The sequence below is a fragment of the Trachypithecus francoisi genome, unplaced genomic scaffold (assembly GCF_009764315.1).
Source record: "Trachypithecus francoisi isolate TF-2019V2 unplaced genomic scaffold, Tfra_2.0 Lachesis_group1, whole genome shotgun sequence".
Lineage (NCBI taxonomy): Eukaryota > Metazoa > Chordata > Mammalia > Primates > Cercopithecidae > Trachypithecus > Trachypithecus francoisi.
This window is the reverse complement of record NW_022681454.1, coordinates 63441087-63447086: the sequence shown is the minus strand read 5'-3', so window position 1 is coordinate 63447086 and position 6000 is coordinate 63441087.

The following is a 6000-nucleotide window of genomic DNA, read 5'->3' as shown; positions in this document are numbered from 1 at the left end:
TCTCATTAATCTAAAATAAATTGCCCCAATATTCATTTTCTGAAGGATCCAACTCATCTCACTCTGTAGTCAAATTCAAAATAATAATAATAATAATAACAATAGTCTATGTATTTGATGGGAAAAATGAATTCATTAGGCATAAGTGTCTTAAACTTATTATTCTCACTCTTAATAAATTAATCTATATCTGACCAGATTTCTAATTCTCACAGTCTTAAAGGTGAAGATGACCCTCATGTTTTCCAAAGATATTTTTTCATTATTCTTTGTTTTGCATTTTCTCCTTTATTTTCAGAGAAAGTTTTGAAACTAAGATGTTCTTTCAAATGAATACTATGATGCTAAAAATAATAATAAAACTACCTAATGTTTACCTTTAAATAATTTATATTTTTAATTTTTCATATATATGAAATACATATTTCGTATAATATATAATCATATTTCATATTATATATTAATATATGGAATATATATCTTTATTTAATTCACTTTCAACTATTATTATAACATGGTCCAGGTAACTAAATTGTCGTTTAAAGAAATTACAGAATCCCCTATTTCACTACAACTTTTGTCCATTGTGATTAACATTTTCCCTTTGAAATTTCATCCCTTTTGCTTCTATTATGTATGTATGTTGCTTGAAAATACTATACTATTCTTTTCTTTCTCTTTTTTTTTTTTTGAGACGGAGTCTCGCTCTGTTGCCCGGGCGGGAGTGCAGTGGCCGGATCTCAGCTCACTGCAAGCTCCGCCTCCCGGGTTTACGCCATTCCCCTGCCTCAGCCTCCCGAGTAGCTGGGACTACAGGCGCCCGCCACCTCGCCCGGCTAGATTTTTGTATTTTTTAGTAGAGACGGGGTTTCACTGTGTTAGCCAGGATGGTCTCCATCTCCTGATCTCGTGATCCACCCGTCTCGGCCTCCCAAAGTGCTGGGATTACAGGCTTGAGCCACCGCGCCCGGCCTTCTTTTCTTTCTCAGAGATTTTCATGGGCTTTCTATTTTCTACCACATACTACATCGGTATTATCTATGTGATCTTTTCTCAGCCTTCTTTTTTTTTCTGGCTGTACAGGTCTTTCTTGTATGATTTCATTTCTTTTCATAAGTCATTTTCATAATTGATTAAAATCAATGAGCTGATAAGTCCAAAGTCTGCAGTTCATGTGTGGGAAGAAGAGTTCCTTCTTCTCTCAATTTAGACTTATATAATAAACACTCCTCTAGATTGATGTGCAGTTGCCTTTAAATTAAACTGTAATCTCCTTAGGAGCAGAAAAGAGCATTTACTTTGTATCACCAGTGTCTAGAATGTTTCATCTTATATAGAATACAGTCCAGTGTTGTTTCACATTTGTCATTTGAGGTAATTTTCCTCTTAATATGGAAACTGGAATATAATATATTTTTATGTAAATAAACATCACAGATTTTTTCATAAACTGTTGCATACTTTCATCATAGTAGAAATAGAAAAGAAGAAGAAGAAGAGGAAAACCCAGCATAAATATGACTGCAAATACCTATTCATGGGTTGCATCCTTAAGACATCAATTTAATGACATGCTTGTGATAAAGCCTTCACTATTTTTTCATGTTTCCCTTATAAATGAAAGGCATTACATTTTCAAAGAGTATAGTGTTTGTCTATAGATAATTAGATAAGTGTTTTATCTAATTATAAAATGTGAAGATGAGACATGTCTGATCCATCAGTCTTCCAAAATGGCCTACTGTTCCTGGAGGGAAGGTCACTCCTGTGTATTTAGTCCACTTATGTTTGTTCAAACTGTCATACACAGTTCTCACACTCCCTAACTTGGGGAAACAGGAAACGATGTGTGAAATGATGCCTATATTTTGGTGTTCCAACACAAAATATAGATGACTTAAGTTTACTTGTAGTTGTAAAATGTTATATTAAAATATATCAACATTTTTACCCGGTAGCTTATTGTTCGTCAATATCTTTGGACTATTACTTTGCTTTGTGTTCACTAGAACATGAATATTATAGAAGTAATACAACAGTGCCTTACATTGTTGTTTAAATGGTTAGTGAAGAAATAAATAGTGAAAAAAAAAAGTAGAGGAGAAAGACCGGAAAGAAAGAAGAAAGGGGAGAAATCATTTGACAGTTCAAACACATCCAAAGCAGTGTTTACTCTTCAAAGTCAGACATACTCAAGTTACTGAACTATGTATCTCTTTTCCATTAAGAAGTGATGAGAGATTGTATTATTTTGAGCACGAGAAGAAACCTTGTATCTCCAGTGCTTAGAATAAATCTATTTTGAATTGAATCATTTATTCGCCTTAAGAAATAATTTATCTTTTTGTATTTACCTAGAGAATAACCATTATTTCCAATAGGATTGTTCAATTATAACATAGAAGCTTTACCTTATAAATATTTTCCTAATAAATCTGACACATTAAGCCATAAGTTCTATTTATGGGATGAAGTCTAAGGACAAATAATGCATTTGTGAGTTGACTATGTGTTTTTCCAAACTTTACAGTACAGAAAGTACCACCTAGAGATACTGTTAAAATGCAAGTTTCTGGTGTACCCCCAAGATTCTGATTCAGCAAGTTTGGAAATCGAGACTAAGAATTTTCATTATAATAGGCTCCTGCTGATGGTGATTCTCATGGTCCATATGGCACACACAGAAACAATGGATTAGGCTTTATAATTTATCTTCAATTTACAAATGAGTTTTTAATATTGAGTTCTAAGTGTTTGAATTATCCAACCAGTCACAAGTTGGTTAGTTTTTGAACAAATTTATCTAAGAACTTAGTGAAAGTTCTTTTTTTCCTTCTTTCTGTCTAATGCAATCATGGCAACATATGGCTTCCATGGAAAAATATGAAACTTTAAAAACTCCAGGGAAGTACATTGAATTTCCAAACATAAGTATCCAGTTATTATGTATGATATATATTATTATACTAAACACCAAGAAGTATTTATTTGGCTGTAACTATAAGAATTATTTTATTACATAGTAGTAATCAAGAGATTACAGAATTTTGGCAAATGTTTACATCTACTTTATGAATTAAAATATTTTAAAGTACAGGGAAGAAATTAAAAGCATAGTATTAATCATAATTTTTAGAAAAATTTATAAAAATATATAATGACTCCAATTATATTATGTCAGTTATCACTATTTCCTAGGAAATAGATTAAATTTTGGAAGGATTTTAGTATCATTTTTGTCAGAGTTGTTTCATCTTGGACATAGAGTTGTTGAAATCAAATAGAATGTTGTCCACACAAACATATTATAGATGTAATCATTTCTATGCTTGGTTACTGTAGCACGATTTTTTCCCTCATCTTATTCTCACATGTCTAAACTAATTAACATGTGATGGATCCATTTGTTTCCTGATTACTTTGTCATCACAATCTTTATCATAAAATAATCCAGTCGAGTTCATTCTCAGTATTTTGTAGGAATTTCTTTTGGTCATTTGTTGCTCAGCAATCACAGGACATGTTCATAGAGGTAAGATGAGTCGAGTTTTTTTTTTTTTTTTCAAACTTATCAGTGCTGACAGTTAGAAAGAAGAAACACATAAGCAAGTCATAAAACAGTTCTAGCTTTAGAAATGTAGCCTGGGATAGCTCCTTGAAATGTATTCATTTATATAAATGATTCTGAGGGAAATCTTCTGTCCTGTTATGATTAAAAGGGTGAGCTCTGGGGAGGGGAAACCCTGTGTTTGTATCCTGCTCCTGACAACTACTATTTTCATGATCTTGAAGTATTACTAATACTTTCCAAACTTCAATTTCCTCATCAACACAATGGGTATTATGATAATACTTGTACTCTTTGTAGAACTAGTAAGGCTATTAAAGGACATATTACATAAAAGTCCTTGATCAGAAAGGTACATAACTGTGACGGCAGGCTTCACTTCCGCTAAAGCTATATCTGGACGTTGTTTAAAACTTTTCCTCCTAAAATTTAATCTTTGGACAAGCTACACAAGCATTATCTGGGATCTTGTGAGAAATGTAGACTCTAAACCACATCTAAACCAAATGAATCAGAATCTGCATTTTAATAATATTCCTATGTGATGTATAACACAATAACTTTGAGAATTTTTGTCTTAAGTAATTCTAATAAGTAGTTAGGATAAAAACCGCTAGTATTGCATCAAAAATGAGAGAGGAAAATGTTATCAATTTCCTTTTTAGAAAGTCAATTCAATTTTACCTTTTTATATGCAACACAAACTATTTCAAATTTCTAGGAAAAAAATAGTATTTCTAGGAAAAAAATCGTTTTTCACTACAAATCAAAGTAAACTTTTAAAAACATGAACACTGTCCTGTGATTTACTGTTGAAATCATCCATAGGATTTCAATTATTTTTCAGTGCAGTTGTAGATTTTATTCCAGTCAAAATCTCTGTTGCCAATAATGATATGAGAAAGAGTCTGAACTTGATACTCTAGGCATTAGGTAAGAGCTGATGATATTTGATCAAGAAAGGATGTATTTAAAATATTATTTTGGAACAATAAATGTGAATGAAATATGTAGGCTATATTTAAGGAGGGGACTGAAATAGGTTATAGAAAGACTTAAACGTGTAAAAGGAGTCTTTGTAAAGGATATTAACAAGTTTAATGATGGATTGAATGAGAGACCAAATCAGCAAAAGAGAAAAAAACAAATGGGTGCAACGTGTCAGGATTGGATGAGCAAATAAAAGTGCAAAGCACTTTTATGCCTTTCAAAAAGCGATAATGGTTGGCAGTTATTTATGTATTTGTTTCTTTTTTTCCCAAGGAATTTTGCCATGCATATGGTTTGTTTGGTTTAGGTGGAAGATGTTGAAGAAATTAATTTGGCTATGCTAACTTAGAGCAAGAATTTAAAATGCATTTAAACTAAAAATCGAAGCAAGTTAAATGTTAGAACTGAACTACTGAACTCCTCAAGAACTTTTTGTCTATTTTTGGAGATAGGTGGATAAAATACAGGCAATCTTCAGACAGTTAGAATATCATGTAACTAAAACGTCAAGTGATTGGACAAGTATTTAGGCATATTATAACAGCAGGAATATGGCAGTTAAGATAAGAGAGCATGCAGACAGATAATAAGGAAGACCACTGGAAATCTAGCAAAATAATTCAGGATGAGAGATCGGAGCTAGAACTAAGAAATAAGTGGTAGAGATATCAGCAATTTATCGAAAATCCTGATGATATATTTTAGAACAATTTTGGCAAAGTGTTTTTATATGCATAACTTTAACCAAGGCACAAGTTTTAGGCAAGGATCTTTTATCACCTCAAATACAAACATACATTGAGAGACTTTATTCAGTTAACAGATCATTAAAATAGGAAGAAAGATTTGATCTCAAAAACGTGCAAGCATGTCAAAATCAAACAACAAGAAGTTTCTCAAGTGGTAAGAATTTTGCTTACCACTGAGACAGAGGTGGTAAGCAAAGATTAGCAGAGCCTTTAAGTGGAATTTGGGCAAGCAAGGGAAAACAAGCAGTAGAATCTGATAAGAAAAGTATTCCACTGTGGTCTGCTGATTCTCAGGATAACCTAATTAAGGGGCACATTCCAATGTTTAGTGCTTGCTCAGGCTTGAAGAGCAGCAGAATTTCGAGGCCTGTAGGAAGGAGAGAAGCCAGAATAATATTTGGTCAAGACAAAGCAAAGAGTAAGAAACGGGTAATTGTGAATACTTAATCAGTCACTCAGGAATATGTCTGGAAAACATAAGAGAATTAGGAATGATTAATCAGTAGTTCAAATTTAATAAAAAGAATTTTTATTACATTTTTTCCTTTACCTACAGGGGTGGAAGTAAGTCTTATTTGCTCTGTACTCATATGATTCTTCCTATTCAAAAAATCCCTTTACCTATCTAACAACACGTTAAGCCACGTACAATATTTCCAGTGTCTAAAAAGCATGTTTTATAGAATAATTTGA